Here is a 21,710-nt window from a genome sequence, read left to right as displayed (position 1 = left end):
GCTTTTCCGTGTTGGGTAGCCACGATCATCGTGGAGGCTGTGTCAACAGTAACTGCCAACCACGACCGAGGTGACATTCGCGGCTCCCACGTAAAGTCCGTCTGCCATATCTGCAGCGGCCCTAAGCCGCGGGGGTTGACCCCCGCCCCAATAGCAGGAGCTGAATTACAGTGAGGGCAGGCCTGCACCACATCCCTTGCAGCTGTAATGGAAATACCACAGGCTCGAGCGAGTGCCCGGGCGCCTATGTGAAGCGTAGAGTGGAGGTCTCTGGCCTTTCGGATCATCAGGACACGGGACCCTGCAGCCGCATCTGCGGCTGCGTTGCCCTCTGAAAAGAATCCTGGTACATCCGAATGACTTCTTACATGTAAAATTGCTATAGGCTCTACTCGGGTGCACAAAGCATCTTCTAAGATAAGCGCTGCTTCCGTACTAGGGATGCCTTCTTGGCCCATTTTCAAAGCGAGCTTAGCTGCAAAAGCAGAATCTGTGACTATGTTACAGGGAAGGGAGGGCCAATAAACAATCGCCATCGCAACAGCCCTGACCTCGAGCATCTGAACGCTGGCGCCCGGATCTGTGAAGATTATGGAATCCCAGCGACCATTTGTTTCCCACACTACTGCCCCTTGCCCCGTTGATGATGATGAATCAGTAAACAGGGTAGGCCCTTCCACGGGCGAGTCTTGCACCCTGCACCGTAACGACAGCTGCAATGGTCTCGCCAGTTCGAAAATAGGGGGCGAGTCCGCAAATGTGAGGGAAGCTGACGTCCCTTCCAAAGCAAGCAAGATGGGCTCTGGGAGCGGTAAAGAATCACGAAATGATGTAGGGAGATAGATAATGGAAGGTTCTTGTCCAAAGGTTCTGACAGCTGTATGACGGCACTTACGAAGAAGCCTAGCCAATATTTCCAGCCAGGAGGAGTACGCACGCGTGGGCTGAACGGAAAAATGCCACCACAATGGTTGCGGTTTGGCTCCCAAGTCATGGCCTATAACAGCAGCCGCCCCACTCTCGCATTTACAGGCAGCCACTTCCAGCTCCCTTCCAGGATCATATCGAGACAGAGCCGATTGACAACAGGATTCTGTTATTTCCTTCCATGCCTCTGCCATTTCGGGCGTGATGGAACGCGCCTCGTTCGGATCCGAGCCCTTAAGCTGCTCATAAAATGGCTGCATGAGGCGAGGAGGGATCCCCAGTGCCCCTCGAACCCATTGTAGGGCTCCTACTAGCTTCTGCACATCCCATAGCGTGCGTATCTGGGGTTTGATGTCAACCCCGACTGGGTGGACAGTTTTGTCTCCCAGCCGATATCCTAAAAACTGGACCCCTGATCCTCTCTGGATCTTTTCAGCAGAAATAGTGAAGCTGGCTGATGTCAGGAGCGTCACCACTTGGGCTTCTAATGACTGGAGCCCCGATGGGGTCGGGGATGATAGCAGCAGATCATCCATATAGTGCAGCAGGAGGAACTGCCTAGGGGACTGCCGGACCGGACTCAGGACTCTGTCAATCACTATCTGACAGATCGTGGGAGAGCACGCCATCCCTTGTGGGAGCACTCGCCAGTGATACCGACGAGCCGGGCCTTGGTTATTACGGACAGGAACCGTAAAGGCAAAAGCCTCCCTGTCTTGCTCAGCCAGGGGTATGGAGAAAAAGCAATCCTTCAAATCGATAACAACAACCCCCCAGCCTGCAGGCACGGCGGATAGTACGGGCGCACCCTGCTGAACTACACCAAAAGGCACTAACTGAGCGTTAACTGCGCGCAAGTCATGCAGCAAGCGATAGGATCCTGACCGCTTCTTTATCACAAATACAGGAGTGTTCCATTGACTAAGAGAGGGTTCTATATGACCTAAGCGAAGCTCTTGCTGTACTAATGCGTGAAGCGCTACAAGCTTTTCCGTCGGTAAGGACCACTGATCCACCCAGACAGGTCGCACTTCCTGTCTCCAGCGCAGTGGGATCGCATACTGCGCTGACAATTGACAGATCGTGGCCCCCACTATAAATTTGTTATGCGTGCTGCCCCTGTTCTGCTATAGCAGAACAGGCCTTTCCAGGGAACCATCCCTGCTGATTACGATAATCTCAACCATCTGGGCGGACCTCCGGGTGGGCGTTGTTCCTCCCACTCCCGCTATCATCTGTGCCGCCCCTGTAGGCCATGTAGAGGGCCAATCGGATTCCGCAATAACCCGATGCGATAGAGAAAGCGCCCGTGTTTGTAGGGCTAACTATAAACGCAGCTGGATTCGCTAGGCCCTTTTCTTTCGCTTTCTCTTTAACTTTAGCCCAGTCGGTAACCGGGCCCCCCCCCCCGGCCGCGGGCTCCCCCGCCCCGCTCCGCCCACCGCCCTATCGCGTTCTTCAAGGGGCGGTTCTGGCTGAGACGTTTTGTCCAAAGAAGGGCATAAAGACGGGGCAGGGTAAGGTGGGGGCGGAGCTGTCGGCTCACATGACTGACTCGGCGACTCCTTCTTCTCCGTCTCTCCGCCTCCGCTCTCCGCCGTCGCCGCCATCTTTGCCTCGTCGGATCTATGAGAAAGCAAAGACCCGCTCCCGGCAGCCCCCGTCACGCTCCGATCCTCCCCGAACCCTCCTTCTGCCTTTGCCGCTTTAAGAGCCCCAAGTATCAAGCCCCACGTTTTAAGCTCTGAGGCTTTTTAGTCGGATATGGCGCGCTGGCACAGCGCCGAAGTAAGTGAGTCCCACTTATTTGAATCGAGCACCTGTTGAGGGGAGTCCAGCTCACCCTCCTTTTCTAGCCGCGATAACACGGCCGCGATCTCCTTCTTAGAAGGAACGGTCTTACCGCAATAACTTTTACAGAAATGTAAAAATACCTTAATTTTAGTTACACACGCGACCTGCCGCCACCTCACAGGTTCCACCGCAGTGTGTCTTCCGTAGGCGACCTGCCAATACCCCACAGGTTCCACCGCCTTACGGGCACGCCGGGCAGCTACTACTCACAGGGTAGATCACGTCGGGGTCACCACTTGTTGCCGCTCTCTCTGCAACATTCGTTTTCCACCCCATAAGATGCTGCTTTGCCAGCGAAACCGACCCCTAACCAGGTCGGGGCCAAATGCTCACACAGACCCCAAGTATAGGTGAAGCAAAATGGCGTTTATTAAAATGTAGCAGGCACTTAAATATTCTCGTCCCGCTTTGTCTACACCCCTTGCATACACGCTGTCCTATTATGGGACAGCACCTGGCAAGCCCTGAGCATAGGGAACCTGACCCCGTCACACACCGTCTCCTCGCCACGCCTACTACAGCAGTCAAAGCAAAATCAAACAAAAACAACAAACTCAGGAAATGCATATCCAAAATTAAAAAAAAAAAAAGAAAGAAAAAGAAAAAAGAAAAAAGAAAAAAGAAAAAAGAAAAAATGTTTATATTCCTCATATAATATACAAAAACTGTTCATGTTCTTTAGGGAGACTATTCATTTCCCTGTGTCTCTGAAATAGGAAAAAAAGCAAATACCAAATACTCTTTCTGTCGAACACCAGGACTCTAGTGACATATCCCAGGAAGCATTACCAATGTGCAATACAGCAGAAAATAGGTTTGTTTCGCTGATTTCTTGTGGAATAGAGAAGAACCAAGGCAGTTTGGGCCACAGCAAAACTCCAAAATTGTACCTTCCCTTCTCCCTTATCCATTTAACAGCTTTCCCAGTTATCAGTAAGCATTTGTGATTTTTTTCCTTTGCATTTCAACATGCATATATGCAGTTATTTTCGTTTACACTTTATATGTAAATGGCTGCAGTATTGCAGATTTTTACCCTTTGAATTTTTAAAAATACAATGGAACTAAAACTGTTACTCTTCTTATTTATGGATATCAAGTTTCCAGAGTAAGCAGCCTAGAATTGGGACCCAAAGTTGGAGCTGAGCAAGTAGAAAGATTGTCTTTAGTTTCAAATTTTAATTAGCAAGCTATAATGATATCATTCACTCTGAAAACTCAGGTAAAGTGATTACTGAAGGAAAGATGCTTAAAAGCACCTAAAAGGCTTAGACATCCTTGTCCTTTTATAAGTTTCTACTTACTAAGTTGATTAAGGTCCGATATCCAGCTGTTTTGGGTTTGCCTCTTGGTTAGGGAATGTTTTTGAAGCAATAAATGTTATGAATTCATTTTTAAAGACTGTTTGTTTGTTTGTTTGTTTGTTTAACAAATTCTACTCATGCTGTTCTGTTTTTTAGTGTTGTGTTTTGATTTGAATACTCTCTTGAAAATTAAACGTATTTTTCACTTTTATTTGGGACTTTGTATCTATTATCATCATGCTCATATCACTCACATAGTCTTTTAACATTATGTTTTTTATGGTATTCAAATGTTTTTAAAAGAGCTGCATGAAGATTAATACTCTTCTAACTACAACATTTTGATAGATGTCCTATAGCCAAGTTTTTCTTAAAATCACTGACTTTATGTCCACAGATAACTATACAAATCTCACCTCTCATATAGGAAAATAATAGGACTAAACTATCCTAACTTTTGACATCTGAAAATTAGATGTCTTCTCTGTTGCTGCCTAGACTCCGTTAAAGTCAATGGAAATAAATATACATCACCAAAGAATGAGTCATCATATTATGTTGTACATACCTACTTTCACATAGCATAAATTGCCATTTACAGTTGTTTTTTCCTATTTGGTGACTTAAGTGGGAGTTAAAAATACATGAGATGAATCTCGATCTAGAATATTTCAACACAGAAAATGATACTCATCTCCATATATCTCACAATGAAAAGTGAACTACTGTTACTGTAAGACAAACATAACACTAAAAAAAATATATGTTTTATTAACATATAAACATAATCAGTGATTTTTACTGGCTTAACAGGAATGCTAGGAATCACAATGTTATTTTTGAAAAAAAAAAACAAAAAACCATTAAATAATACATACTTCTTATAAATAATTTTATGCATGTGTTGGTAGCTTAAGAAAATTTTCACTGTTCCCAAATTACTTAATTCTTTTCTGTAACTAGCCAACTGATAGTTTTTAGTTCAAAACAAGTGCATAAACTAATAGCAAACATCTTCAAAAAATTGCGTACAGACACATGTGAGCATATGTATATGTTTTTCTTAATTAAGCATATACTGGAAATTCTAATTTTTAACCTGTTACACAGCCAGAGCATTGAAAGTTAAAGCTTCCATATAGGACGAATTGCTTTTAGATGATGTTGAAAGGAATTTCCTAATGAATGATTGAAGGAAAGCTGTATGCAGCACCAATATAGCAAGAAAAACTTCCTTGCATATAAATCATGATACTGTTATATTACCCCTTTAAGCTACAAGCCTCAGTCTGAAATTTTTAAAATTCTGAGAAAACTAATCATTTTCTAGTAGCTTGTTCCAATCATTTTTAACATGAAAACCTCCATGCTTCTATTCAAAGAAGTTGAAAAGCGCTAACTCAAGTGAACAGTGAGCTTTCCTTAGGACAGGAAATGTAAGACAATCAGAGGTAGGAAAACTGTGATATATGGCACACGGGAGATCTATTAATGTTTTAAAGTTTTTACATGTACAAAGGCCTGTGACTAAAGCTATTAACCCCCAAGAAGTGTGGCAAAAGAAACAGAAATTACTGGAGTACTGTAATGGGTCTGAGAATTTCCCTGTCACTCAACAGTATGACTGGGATGATAGCATTTGATTGTTCATATAATTTAACCAGGGCCTGCTGAGGAGACATGTTTTTGCTGATGGTGGGTTTTTTATTTATTTATTTTTTTATTTATGATGTTTCTAACTCGGATAGTTTTGTGTCAATTTAAGAAAACATTTTATTAGTCAACATACTTGGTGCTCAATTCATAAAGAGATTTCCAAAGTTACGTTTAATAGTGTTTAAAAGTGTCTTTGGGCAGCCTGATCTAATGGTTGGTGACCCTGCCCATGAAACTAGATAATTTTTGAGGTCCTTTTCAGCCCAGGCCATTCTATGATTCTATGAATACCGATTAGGGAATGAGACATTGAATAAGTGAAGATTTTGTATGATACAGAATATTTATTTCTTAGAACAGTAGATCTTATTTTCACATTAGATATCTGGGTGAAAACACATCATATTTAGCATTTCTGGTAAGGTAAGTTTACTGCTAAGAGGATAAGTAACAGGTGTAAGTAATTTTACCGTATAAGATATAGAAAATTTGTATTGTAAAGAAAGCAGAAGTAAGTCCCCGTTATATGCATTGTTGAAAGAGAGTTTAAAGGTTTAACAAAAGCAAGTGTAGAGTCTTGCATCTAGGGAGGAATAATTGCATGCACCAATACAGGCTGGGAGGTGACCTGCTGGAGAGGAGCTCTGCAGAGAGGGACCTGGGTGTCCTGGTGGATGACAGGTTGGCCATGAGCCAGCAGTGTGCCCTTGTGGCCAAAAAGGCCAATGGCATTCTGGGGTGCATTAAAAAGAGCGTGGCCAGCAGGTCGAGGGAGGTGATCCTCCCCCTCTACTCTGCCCTGGTAAGGCCTCATCTGGAGTACTGTGTCCAGTTCTGGGCTCCTCAGTACAAAAAAGACAGGGATCTCTTGGAAAGAGTCCAGTGGAGGGCCACAGAGATGGTGAAGTCCTGGAGCATCTCCCCTGTGAAGGAAGGCTAAGTGAACTGGGTCTGTTTAGCCTTGAGAAAAGAAGACTGAGAGGGGACCTATCCAGGTCTATAAATATCTAAGGTGTGGGGGGCAGAGTGGTGAGGCCAGACTGTTTTCAGCAGTGTGTGGAGACAGGACAAGGGGAAACGGCCAGAAACTGCAGCATAGAAAGTTCCGCACAAATGTGTGCAAGAACTTCTTTACGGTGAGGGTGATGGAGCACTGGAACAGGCTACCCAGGGAGGTTGTGGAGTCTCCTTCTCTGGAGATATTCAAGACCTACCTGGATGCCTACTTGTGTGACCTGGTGTAGGGAACCTGCTTTGGCAGGGGGGTTGGACTTGATGATCTCTGGAGGTCCCTTCCAACCCCTACAATTCTGTGATTCTGTGATTCTGTGATTCTGTGATTCTGTAAATAGGACCCTTGTATCACAGCTTTGTACTGACATATGAGACAGGACTCTTCACTACAGCCAGAGCACTGAGGTAAATCTACTTACGTCTTTTAATTTAAGAGTGCATCTAAGGCAGTAAAAGAACTTCTAAACTCAAATGCTAGGTTTTGTTAAGACACGCATTAGAACAGTGACTTAGCTGATGGGTTTTGCTGTGTATACGAAATAAAAGTAATGAACATGTTCATTTATATGTCTTCCTACAATATATCCTCCCAGGATTCAGTTCTGTTTCTGAGCTGAAGGCTCACATTGCTGGCTCATGTTGATAATTTCATCAACCGACACTCCCAAATCCTTCTCCTCAGGGCTGCTCTCAAGCCATTCTCCAACCAGCCTGTACACGTGCTTGGGATTGCCCAAGTACCCGCAAGTCCTTTTTGTCAGGGCACTTCTCTGCCTTTAAATCCCCCAGCTTGTGGTAGTGGGGGTTGCCATGACCCGGGTGCAAGACCTTGCACTTGGATTTATTGAAACTCATGAGGTTCTCCTGGGCCCACTGTTTGAGCCTAGACATCTCTGAATGAGATACTATCCCTTGGGCACGTCAGCTTCACCACACAGCTTGGTGTCATCTGCAAACTTGCTGAGGGTTCTTTCAATCCTACTGTTCATGTCACTGATGAAAATATTAAAGATATTAAAATATTAAAATAATATTAATATGTAAATATATATATTTCTGCAATGGTTATTAGTAATTTTAAAGAAACATGTTACTTCTCTGATACTAGCTGAATTAAAGTAGATTCTTTTTCTGCCCTCCAGGAAAAAGCAGGCTGAATTTTACTGAGATACAGTATGCATTAACTCTCTACTCATCGATTAAAAGAAGAACATTTCTTTTTTACTACCCTAGCTATATTTTCTTAGTTTTCCTATGGCTTTCTTGTAAAATACTTGTTATAAATTCTGACCTATGAAATAATACTACTTTTCTTCATAGCTTTCCAATATTATTTGCAATTGGAAATAAATACATATCACTATAAATGTGATTATAAAAAGATGTTAAAAATGGTTTTCCACCTTGTACACACATGGAACAATACCTAGATTTCCCCTCAGGAATGACACAAACAATTTGCATACCTACTATAAACATTTATACAAACACATCTCAGTAAGAGATTTTTTTCAGAAAATAATATCAGTTTCAATTTATGTTCAACTGTGACAAATTGTAGTGATGTTAGTCATTTAATAGAAGTCAGTCTTTAATAGGTCAATATATGCCTCTGGTGCTACAACTCTAGTAGATCACTTACCTTGCACTTTAGTGTAACTCAATTATTTAGCTGTAACTCAATTATTTAGCAGTTGCAACTCTTTTAAGACTAAAGCTCATAGTAGCAGGGTTCTGAGCAGTCTAAGGCTTTACTTTCATTAGAATGTTGGCGCAAAACATCTCCAGAAGTACCTGTCACAGAACAGTGTTCTTTGGTTATCAGATGATAAAACTGAAATAGACCAGAGAGTAAATTTGTTGGATTTTATTGTAAATACACATACTAATTATAATTAAGCCTGAGCAGAATGCAAGCAATCTAATAAGTAAAAGAAAGAGAAAAAACACTTACTGTGTAGACAAGTAGACAAGGTAAAATACCGTTAAAGGTTATTCTTAACTGCTGATGAGCCTCAGTTAAGAAAATCATTGACCTCTCATATTCTCCTTCACAATGTCACAATGTCACAATGTTCTCTCTTGACTAGCATTTTCATTTTAAAGAGTTTTTTGTTTAGTGAAATATTTACTGTTGAGAACCCTGTGTCAACATAGCTGTCATCTCTCTAAGGTACTGTGTATGATATAGGGCTTACCACATTTATTTGTTTATTTTAGTAGCCTTTAAGAAAGCTTACTTCTGTGAAGAGGATCCAAATTTTTGTTATTATCCAAACTGAACTCAAGCTCTTGTTCACCATTTTCTTCCATCCCTAGGACTTCCTCAAATTTTTTTCTTAATTGCTTAGGAAACTGAAAGTTCACTACTCAATTATAGTGGATGAAAATTGGCTTCCAAAGTTTTTAAAGTTTGCCAGTTTGTCCTTAATTGTAACAGTATAAATCCATTTAATTTATCTAAAAGCTATATCATGATTTAGCATTTAAAGTAAGAATTGGGCATCTACAGAAGAACTTATGCAAAATTAAGTGAATAAGACTTGCAATCTTAAAATAAATAAATAAATAAATTTAAATCCTTCCTAGCAAGTGATGATTTGACATTAATTATCTCTAGGAGCATGGTGTTCTTACTCACACACAAAGATTTTATGCTGCCTAGTCTTCAGAACTGGTATATCCTGACTGGAAAAGTGACTATCTATTGATCATCACTAAAATTATAAGAGAAAAGCTGTATTATCTCAGTGTTCATAAGTCCATTGAAACTGATGTGCTTTACCTCAGAGTACTGAGGAAGATAGTGGATGTTATAGCTGAACCTCTCTCAACAGTTTACTAGAAGTTGCAGCTTTATAGGCAGGTCTCTTCTAACTGGAACCTAACTGATTAGCTAATTCAACAGTGAGCATGAGAGAAGACTCAGAAAACTACAGAATCTAACCTCAAGTCCATCTGGGAACACTAGAGCATTGGGCAATCATTGATGGCATGAAGTTCAGCTAAGGGAAATGCCAGGTGCCACAGCTGGTGGTGAAGTATTTCCAGACCTGTACAGACTCACAGACAACTTGCTAGAGAGCAGCTCTGCTAAAAGGAACCTGGAGGTGCTGGTTGACAGAAGTCTCAACATGAATCAGCAGTATGCACTGGTAGCCAAGAGGTCAAAGTGCATTTTGGGATGGATTAAACATAGCACATCTTGCTGGACAAAAGAAGTGATTCTCTTGCTATACATAGAGTTGATAAGGTCTTAATTTGAGCATTGTTCAGTTCTGGTCCACATAATATAAGAAGGATACTTGAAAGTGCACAGAGGAGTTAAAAAAGTTGCTAAAATGACTGGAAGGTTTATCCTATGAAGGAGAGGCTGAGGACATTTGCCTATTCTGGAGAAAAGGAGGTAGAGAAGTTATCTCTTTGCTCTCTACAACTTCCAGGGGAGGCTTCTCCCTGGAAACCGATGACAAGATGTGTGGGAACACAGCACAAATCTGCACCAGAGAGGCATAGACTGGAAATTAGGGAACATATATTTGCTGCAAGTGTGATTGAACACTGGACCAGGCTTCCTAGAGAGGTGGTTGATGTCTCATGCCTATCAGTGTTCAAGAGGTATTTGAAAATGCTCTCAAGAATATACTTTAAATTTTGGTTAGCCTTGAATATATTAGACTCAGTGATTTTTGGAGGTCACTTCTATCTGAAATACCATATTGTATTATATTCTAAAGCTCTCTGTCTGTAACTGTCTCATTACATTCTGTAGACATGAATGGTGCTTGCTTACACATACTTGGGTTTCGAAAATGGACTATACAAATTTCACTGCTACTAGATAATAAAATTCTAGAAATGCAATTTGTAGTCAATCAATTTGAGAATGATTACTTTCAATAAATGTAAGAACATGGCATGACTTTGTACTGTGATAGAAGATTCTATTTCTATCCATTTCTATTTCTTAGCCTTCCTCTTTTATAAGATAGAAAATTAGTACAAAATTCTGTTGCACAGATTCTGAAATGCAGCTTTCAGGCTGTATTCAATCTCATGTTCTGTAGAAAGTAAAGATTGGTTTAAAGAAAAGACAGAACTGGATGAAGCAAGCAACTTGCATGAATTTGTAAATGAAGTTTTGTGATTCTGTGAGTATATTTGAGGACTTACACTTTTCCAATACACCCATTTTAGGAAAAAAAACCATCATTAAGTAGACGGGGACTTGCAACCAACCAGTGAAAACATTCTCAGATAGATGATTTCTGATAGACACCACAGTGCCCAGAGAATACTTCAGATAAAGCTGAGCTATATGTGAGTTGTTCCCAAATTTTAGCCTACTCATATTTGATGAAGAATCTGGCTTCTCCTATGTGCTACCACAGATACATGTCTTTTGACATATTGGAGTTAAGCAGAATGATGGTGTGCAGGATACCAGGAGAAGCATTAGTAAAAGATGCAGTTTTCCACCAACATCTACTCATATAGTTTTCAAGACAATTATTGTCCACTCTCCTACACAATGGTGTGACATTAAAATGAAAAACTTCTTATAGATATTCAATAATCTATTTTAGGGTATTTCTTTATATCAGTATTTACAAAAGAATTGTAGCTCAAGAGAGGAGCATTTAAAAATGAACCACATACACTATTTTGAACTGTCTGACATGAGATGTATACATCACAATACCAGCTCTATTATCTTTTGAATTTTAGTGCAATTTTGGTGAATTTCTGGCTGCAGATGGTTGTATCTTGCAACCAAAGCTATTAGACCCATCTGAGAAAGTTGTATATATTGCCAGTGTATCTTTAGAGCACAGATGTATAATAAAATAATTGTGTAAGAATATAATCCTGTAATTTTAGGGCTCATAGTAAATACTTTTTGAAAGAAACTATACAGCTTTGTAATCAATCATAAACCTTTCTCCTCTGATGAAATAAACTCTGTTTTTAGTGAAACTTACATAGTTATCACATTGCACAATTTAATCACAACAAAATTATGCTGCATTATATTTAGATTACTTTCTGCTATCTTCTTTTTAGGATTTCACTGCAAAGTAAAAGTTAAAACACATATCCAGCACATTAATTATTACTCCTGACTTCCACAGTGTCAATTACTATAATTAATTAACACCAAATAAAATCAGAGATTCTGAGAGAAGTCCTAAGAGCTCAGCAGTTGATTTTTTGCTTCATATAATCCAGAGTAAATTTCAACAGTGTTTAGATAACAATTTGCTATTGCTCTCTTATTAAAGTGGATGTAGTTTTAAGAAGAAAATAAAAACTTCTGACTGTTATCTCATAGGAAGATATTCAAAGGATTTGTATTCTGAACAAATAGAGATCATGCTGTGTTTCTCTTTGTAGTGGAGATTTCCATTTAACAGGGTAAAAGCCAGAAATCTACTAAAAGATATTCTTTTTCTGTGCTATTAACCATAAATACAGCCATGTACATCTTGGTAAATGATAAATTTTCTGATCATTTAAATGTCTTAACCTTTCCTTGATTTCTAAGAGGTATGTATTTTCTCATTTCCCTTATCATGGTACACAATGCCCAAAAAGGATGTACATTTTTCTGTAGGTATGAAATTCTGTGGGAGGAAAATTAGTGGCCTACATTTGAGAGAATCAATATTCTGTTATTAATCTTTTCAGCCAACTTGTTCCTTAAAAATAGACTGTTATTGACTGTGGTTCTTCATCTTTGCAGTATATTTCCTGGTTTGCATGCAGTAATATGAGTTTGAGGTTATCTTTTTTCAAATGTTAATGCAATTTTTACACCATTTTAGAGCATTTTTGCTATCTTAAAGATGTGCTGTAAATGCTTCCAGCAGGTGAAATCTGTTCATCCCTAAAGGCTGATAAGAATTATCAAGGTGCTTTCATGGGTTTCACTCTGTATTTTTCAGAAGTGGATTTGATGGCTACAGAAATTGCTTATCTTAATTTTAAATTTTATTTAAAATAAAATAATAAAACACATTTTATTTTAAATAATTACACATTAATGTGTAATCTCTAATTCATGCATTTGTTAACACAAGCATTTTACACTGCAACTGATTTTTTCATCAAATGATTATGATTGCATGTTAATTGCAAATAGAGAATATTAATATTGCACAAGTTTGTATAGGCTCAAAAATAATTTTGTACCTATTAGCTATTTAGTATTTTTGTATAAACTTAAATTTCAAGTATAACTTGATTTAACCTCCAAAATATTTTCTCCCAGAGAATATAGAGTGCAAATAAGAAAATTTAGGTGAAGATATAGAAAATACTAATTCTTCAGTGAGAACCAGGAAATTATCTTGCAATAAATACTGCATTCATATATAAACATAAAGAGATACCTGCATCACAGTGCCAGTCATACATCATTGCAAACAGACATAAACCAGAGCACAGACAAACTGTATTGAAGATTCAGTAACAATCCTATGAACTAGTATAGTAAGGGATTATTGTCTCAAAACATTTCTTGTCCTAAATAAAAGAACCAGCTAGATCCAAAAATTGACAGGAAAGAGAAGAAGAGAGGATTTTCTTCCAAATTATAATTTCATTCAGATGCAGGTAAAGACATAAATAATGATAGTGTCATGGATATAGATTATGAGACTGAGATGACAGAGGTAGAGACAGAAATAGAGGTAGACAGATGACAGATAGAGAGATAGACAGATAGACAGAAAGACAGAAAGACAGATAGATAGATAGATAGATAGATAACAAAAACTTTCTCCAAAAGAAAACAGAAAATAAATTGTACGTTTATGCTGTAGTAGTAGTAATCACATACACATTTGTTTATCACAGACTTGGCAAAGTCCGCTGATATTTACTGAAAGTAGTGAATCAAGTTTCTAAAGTCTACTACTTGGATGTTCTTGAAAACTGTGTTTTTCAAAAATATTAAATCACTTGCAGACAGAAAAGCATAATATTTAGTCATCCTTGAGTTTTGTATGAAGTGGCTCACACCATGAGCAGCAGGAGGACTCAATTCTTCCCATCTCAGAGTACAACTGAGACCCATTATGTTGCTTAACCTCTTGATGCAGTGGCAGCTTCTGTGTACTGTTCTTTGTAGTTCATGGACGAAATCACCTTTTTCTTTTCTTTTTAATAACAGTTATAATAAGGATTAGGCAGCAGAATGAGATAGTGTTTTCAAAGGGGCAGTTGCATCTCTGTTGCTATCCTGCTGTAAAGATGCAGTAAAGCAGAAGTGAAGAGTGATGATAAGAGAAGCTTGGTACTTCTGTGAGATTTGATTCAGTACTGGCATGGTGACAAAGCTCTTCAGAAATTCTGCTTCTAAAAGCATTTTCACTGAAGAACAATAACTTACTAGATTTGTAGAACATTTCATTGCAGACAGTTTCTAACTGCCACTGCCAAATCTTTCTTAAATGGTTGTAAGCAACTTTGCTTGGCAATCTGATCAATGTCTATAAATATCTAAGGTGTGGGAGGCAAATGGATGAGGCCACTCTTTTCAGCAGTGCATGGACAAGGGGAAATGGCCACAAACTGAAGCATAGGAAGTTCTACACAGATGTGCATAAGAACTTCACAGTAAGGGTGTCGGAGCATTGGAACAGGCTGCCCAGAGAGGTTGTGGAGTCTCCTTCTCTGGAGATATTCAAGACCTGCCTGGATGCCTGTGCAACCTGGTCTACGGAGCCTTCTTTGTCAGGGGGGTTGGACTAGATGATCTTGATGATCTAGATGATTTTGGCCACAGCAACCCCAAGCAACGCTACAGGTTTGGGGCGGAGTGGCTAGAAGACTGTGTAGAGGAAATGGACCTGGGGGTGTTCGTTGACGCTCGGCTAAACATGAGCCAGCAGTGTGCCTGGGTGGCCAAGAAGGCCAATGGCATCCTGGCTTGTATCAGAAGTAGTGTGACCAGCAGGAGTAGGGAAGTAATTGTCCCCCTGTACTCAGCTCTGGTGAGGCCGCATCTCAAGTACTGTGTCCAGTTCTGGGCCCCTCACTGCAAGAAAGACATTGAGGCCCTGGAGCGTGTTCAAAGAAGGGCAACAAAGCTGGTGAGGGGTCTGGAGCACAAGCCTTCTGAAGAGCGGCTGAGGGAGCTGGGATTGTTCAGTCTGGAGAAGAGGAGGCTCAGGGGACACCTTATTGCTCTCTATAACTAACTGAAAGGAGGTTGTAGCGAGCTGGGGGTCGGCCTCTTCTCTCATGTAACTGGTGATAGGACTAGAGGGAATGGTTTCAAGCTGCGCCAGGGAAGATTCAGGCTGGATATTAGGAAATACTACTTCTCTGAAAGGGTGGTCAGGTACTGGAATGGGCTGCCCAGGGAGGTGGTGGAGTCACCAACCCTGGAGGTATTCAAGGAACGTTTGGATGTTGTGTTGAGGGATATGGTTTAGAGAGAACCATTGGTGATAGGTGGATGGTTGGACTGGATGATCTTGAAGGTCTTTTCCAACCTTAGTGATTCTGTGATTCTGTGATTCTGTGATCTCTAGAGGTCCCTTCCAACTGCTACACTTCTGTGATTCTGTGATTGCCCACCTACTCTGCTCTGTTTGCATATATACTATGCTACTTTGGCTTCTCAATGCCTTGTTTTCTCCTTCCTGTGCCTTTGTTCATTTCAGAACCCAAAAACTTTAACCATCTAATGCTTGGAGAATACCACTAAGATGCTGGCTTGGCCTTTTGATGAAATTTGTCTTTCAATTCCAGTTAAACAAAAAATTCCAAAACATGGGTTCAAGAGTTGTCTGCCAACTCTCCATCTATTGAACTGACTTTTCAACTCAGATCTGGCCTGTGAAATAAATATTCTCCCAGACATTGCACAAGTCTGGTTCAGGGATGACAGGGACAACCCAGTTTGGAAAATGGAAACGCACCTCGGTCTTTCTAAGTGGTATTTCATTCACTAGTACTGATATACTGGTAAAGCCCACAGCTCCAGGACACTCTGCTGATTTCCTTGTGATTCTATTAGTTTTCTCTTTTAAATAAACCATTCCCTAATGAAATATTATTAACTGTACTCATTAATCTTCTCATAAATTATTTTAAGGCTAGATATCTACCACAGTAGCTGCAGCACCTGAAGACATGTCAAAGCTTGGCTTTATCTTGTACTCAGAATCAATGAAAACCTCAGACCTCATGCATGCACAGTAGCTTAAATCAGAACAGCTTAAATTAGAACAGCTTCACCTGAGCTAGCTTGATTATTGACCACATTTTGATTATAGGTTTGACATATCTTTAGATTACAAAAGAGTAAAATTATTATATACAATTATATATAATTATTTTCAAATTTTACTTGAAAAGTGCTCATTGTTTAAAGAGACCGCATAGAGCGTAATTTAAAGATATTCTCTAACAGTCTCAGTACAGAGCAGTAAATTCAGAATATATAGTTTTGGCATTGGTGCAGATTCCTTCCAGTGTTGCTTAATTCATTCACTCTGACTGGCTCTCTTTTGCTATCATGAGAACATAGGTAATGAGCGCAGTTTTTATTTTAATAACAAAGATGTTTATGAAAAACTATTTGCTATAACTTTCACTCTCCCAAGGGATTTACAAACATCTTTACTACAGCTATTAAAAATGAAGTTTGTTTGTGCTTTGTAATACTTGCACTTTCTGTTCTCCATATTTTAGGTAAATCATAATTAACTAAAACTAGTATTCAAGAGAAATAATGAAAACTGAAGCGTATTTCAGCAATCATTTGAAAATACATTATTACAAGTCAATTATGTGTAATAACAGCATTAATAGTTAAAAAAATCTAAGATGGAAACAATTTTTTAGCTTTTATGATGCAGACATGAGAGTACTCTAAATCATCAGAAGAATATCCATTTAAAAAAAAAAATTCTCCTCAGTTAAACTCTATCTGTCACAGACAGACTCCTGCAGGTGCCACATATAACTTGTAATAAACTTCAGGTTATTATATTTCCATATTTGATTTCACAGCTCAGAGTGATTGTACTGTCCCAATGTATTCTGAAGCCCTGCAAAATCATAGAATACCCTAAGTTGGAAGGGGAAAACAAGGATCATTAAGTCTAATGTCTTTATAACTAGGAGCTATTAAAATCACTAGGAGCGATTAAAATCGTTACTTACAGAGAAGTTCTTCTACCTTTGATCTTCTTGTTCCTTGCACCTCTATACCTTTCCCAACTTTTTTTTTTTTTTTTTTTTTTTTCTTCAAGGGAACAAAATACAAGTGTTCCAGGAACACGCTGTGTTCTACTCAATTTTGTTCTGATTAGTTCTCCCTTCCTTTCCTAATAAATCCTAATAGTCAATTTATTTGTTTGACTGCATCTGAACATTAAGATGATTACTCTATTTTCATAGAATAACTTCTTGTAACTCTGAAATGTCTTCCTTCTGTAGCAGAAGATAGTTCTGAGTTCTTCATTGTGCATACAAAGTTAGAATTGCTTTTCTTATTTTTCCCCATGAGTATCACTAACAATAATACTGTTCAGCCTGTGAATCTAATCACCATAAAATATCATTAAAGATAATTGAACATTTATACAGATAATCACAAAGCTTTCCCTGTTAAATCAGAAAGGGAAATAGACAAACTCTGATACTTTTGGATAGGGTTGTTTGTAACAAAGCAATTAATTTTTGTAGAATATTTTTCTCTTTTCTTTTGTCATTTCAATTTATTAGAAATGATACTTAAAAGTTCCTAAAACTTCTGTTAAACAGATAAAGAATGCTTAAATTTTTGCCTCTAAAACACTTCAGTAATTTGTCATACAACTACTTAGTTTCATTGTCAAGTATTTCTCTGAATGAATAAATGGAAAATCAGATTGAATTTGAATCCATCCTGTAAGAAAATATACACTTAAAATGTTGTAGGATTTTCAGAATGATTTAATAAAAACTGAACACTTTTCATGAAATATTTCCATTTTTACTTGTTGTGAAATGTTTTTATTATTTTTATTTTTACAATATATTTAGTATTTACTGTAACTTATATACACTAGAATTTACTGTTATCTATAATGTGATTGGTATGGTCAATTCTAAGGTGAGATACTGAACAGGAAAAAGTTATATACATATTTCTGGTGCAAGAGTTAGTATGATACATCATGGCTTAGCCTATTGTCTTTACAAAAATGGGAAAGGTATGGAGAACACATGGGTTTTGTATCATGTTTTCCAAATAGAGTATACTTTGTCTTAATGTTCTTTCTTAGCTGTTTCACAGTTGAGTACCTCTGACTAAAGACACTTAATATTTTGCTGTCATAAATGCCTTGAAGGTTTATATTGTCATCTAATTTCAAATCTGCTTATTAAGAACTATATATTCTCTCAAATTATTTGAACAAATTCAGATATTAATTGCTCTCAGTGATCTAAGCATGCAGCATACGAAACCCTGGAACAAATCCCCTAATTAACTTATCTAGAAACTTGCAAGTGAATTTCTTATTCATGAGAAAATGCAGAAGATGCATTTTACCTTTGGTGTTGCAAGTAATATGTTCTGATCTTAGAGTATATAATTTGAGAGAGAGATAAACAAACAGGATATAAGCTATCATAAGGTAGGAATGTCATGGAGTACAGAAAGGAAATTAATCCTTCTTTTCAGTTTATTTGTAACTGCAAATACTGGGAGACTTCAAAAGATATAGAGTGAAGGACGTGGATCCAAAGTGAAAATAAGCGGTTCTAAATATAATCAGAACCTCACATATAACACTAGATGTAAAAAAAAAAATCAGATGATGGGGACTAATCAGAGATTCCTTTGAATAAGGAAGATTATTGTCTTTTTCTTTTTATCAAGCAAAGTATTTTCTGGATCATTTTTTCTGGTACTAGCTTAAACTTAAATTTAGTGAAGTCTAGATCATCTTTTATCTACAAAACACTTCCTCTCAGCAGGAATTCCAGTTAAATACAGCAAGTTAGAAGTCACTCATTAGTGACACAGTGGAAATTTTTAGCAAGACATGAGATTGTAGGCATTTGAACAATATTTTTTTTAATGGGTATAAAGACATGGTTCAGTAAGGGAGTAAAAAGAAGGAGAAATTAGTGTGCTGACTATAAAAAAGAAAGGTACTTCAAAGATAATTTTCCTTCAGGGTTGCAGCAATGATCTTGAAACATTTGGTAATAGAAACAGATGATAAAATAAAGTTGGACCGTACCACAGATGGAGAGAAAACACAGGAATTCTACAGGGAATTATAGATGACCTTGAGAAAGACTGAGTTGACAGTAAGAAAACGGAATTAAATAGTGCCAATTGCATGGTTATTCAATTAGGAAATAGTGAGAATATTTTTTAATATTGATTGGGAACTTATCTAGAAATGACAAAAGACAAAACACCTAGGTGAATTCACTGTAGATAGAATGATTTGGAATTACTAGCAAGGCGTGGTACTGGAAAAAATAAGTATTCCTGAACACACAAGAAAATATATTCTAGTAAGTGGTAAATGGTAACAGTAGTAAATTTGTAAGTATTAATATTGTTGTGCTAAACATCAGATACACCTTCTATAAGTCAGAAAATTATTCATCCTGTTAAAAATAATTTATACTTCAGGACTGAGAAAAAAATCACTCAGCCAAGAAATCAGAAATAAAAAGAAATGTGTTCAGCCTAGTGGAAACAAAAATAAATAAGTAATTATATGAAAAATAGGTCTTCTTCCAAAATAAATAAATAAATAAATAAATAAAAAACATGGAGTAAAGGAAGAACAATCAAGTGGAAAATGTGAAAAAAACCATAAAATTTCCTAAAAATAAAATATTTTTTGATCATTAATTTTTTGGCCATCAAAAGAGTAAAGATGTAAAAACTTCCAACTGAATTAGTGGAATCTTTCCATTTCCAACACTGTTTTTAATTTATGCTCTCAGTTTTGAAGTTTGGGTTCCTACAGAATGAATTAGTGTTTTTTAATTATGCATAAATGTTTTACTCTGAACAGAAAGCAAAATATTTATACAAATAAGTTATACAAATACATGTTTACTGTGGCATATTTTAGATTTTTTTTTTTTTTCCTTTAAAGGATAATGAGACAAAAGAAAAACATGCTAGACTGATATTTGTCCTTTGACAAACACAGTGAGAAAGATGAACATATTGAAGATGCAAAATGCTTCTGGATCTGAAATAGAATTTCACATAAGGAAAATACCTTGTTCCCTTCAGTATCCCTTGTTTTAGAAAAAGTATAATAAAACAATGAATTGGATGATTCCACTTCCTTTTAGTAGAGGAAAGCATAATGTGATCTCCTCAGCTGTTTCATGTCTTTGAGTCAACTGACTGCAGCACTCTGCTTAATGAATGAGTGCCTGTGAATGAAAGAGAGAGGATTTTTTTTTTTTTTTTCATAGCCAGTTGAGATTCTGAATTTTTTTTTGTGTAATGGTGGCAAACTGTTTTCTTTGGTTCTTCTTTTATGTCTTTCATGGACTCCATAGTATAATTGTGTGATCAGAAAACCTATAGCTTCTTTATAGCTTCAACTATTCCAATTTGAATTTGCTAACTTGAAACAAGCACAAACAATATAATTACAAAAGAAAATCTGTTGTCTGAAACAACCATTTACCTAAAGCACCGAGGCCTTTTTTCTTTTTTTACTCCTATTGTACAGATAAAAAAAGGGACTTAACTGTTTCTTGAAATTCTCACTGTCTCACTCAGATTTCCACATTCACCTAAGTTCTCTACTAGTGTTTCGTTTCGTTTTGTTTTGATGGGGGAAAGGCAGGAGGGAAGAGGAGGTGTCTTACTTTATTACATGTAAGTAGCAAACTAATAAGTACTAAATAACTGAGGAAAACAGCTGAAATCACCCCCAAATACTACTGATACTGTATGTATCAAAACAGCAAATCAATAAATAAATAGACAATAAATATCTTGCACTAAAAAAAATTCACTTTAAGAATTATTTCCAGTTTTAGATACTGAACTGATCCTTTTTTTTTTTTTTTTTTTTTTTTTTTTTTTTTTTTCCCTTAATATAGAGAAAAAGAAAAGGAGCACTTAGTGCATTGGGTACTTTTAAAATGGAACTGATTTTTCTGATTTTTTTTTTTTCTTTTTTAATGTAGGTATTTTACTAGAGTATATTTATACTAAATCTAAACATATAATAGATGTCCAATTTCATAAACTATTAAAACATCATGAACTTATATCTTGACTTATCTGAAGGATGTAGGTAGGAACTGGAAACTAGTTTAGCAGTTTAAAGCAGTTCTTCTAGAAACAGAGAACAAAAATCTTTTCAAACTTACTATTATCTTGCAAAGGTAAGAAGAAAAGCAGTAGTAAACCTGGTCTTCATTTTATTTATGCATTATAGAACTTGAAGCAATTTGGAAGAGGTAGAGGAAATAACTGACTTCTTATGTAGTTTTAAATAGTCATTATTCATGGAAATAAGATTTTCTGTCTGTTTCTTTGTAGCAATCCTCCACATTATTTTTCTGAATGGAAGAATTCTAAATAGAAAGTTGTAATAATTAACAAAGAGAAAAATGAAGCCTTCTTCAAACAGATAAAATATTTACCTACGTTAATGATATAAGATTCAACAATATACAATTGTAATGCCTGAGACATGGGACTAATTTCTTGCTATATGATTTTGAAGGCTAATGATATTTTTCAGAGATGCTGTGAGATGCTATCATAAAAACATATTTTAAAAAATAATACATATTGAACAAATATGTATTTTTAAAAGATGAATCACATTTATATGAGTCACAGACATATTTAAAAGATTTCATTGAAAAGTTAAGGTCTTTAGTGTATAATGTTACATGTGAAGAAGTGCCATATTGAAATACCCAGTCTGATGAGAACACATGAGA

The sequence above is a fragment of the Phasianus colchicus genome, chromosome 1 (genome assembly GCF_987193195.1).
Source record: "Phasianus colchicus chromosome 1, bPhaCol1.hap1.1, whole genome shotgun sequence".
Classification (NCBI taxonomy): domain Eukaryota; kingdom Metazoa; phylum Chordata; class Aves; order Galliformes; family Phasianidae; genus Phasianus; species Phasianus colchicus.
The sequence above is the reverse complement of the archived record's forward strand: the minus strand, read 5'-3'. Positions refer to the sequence as shown.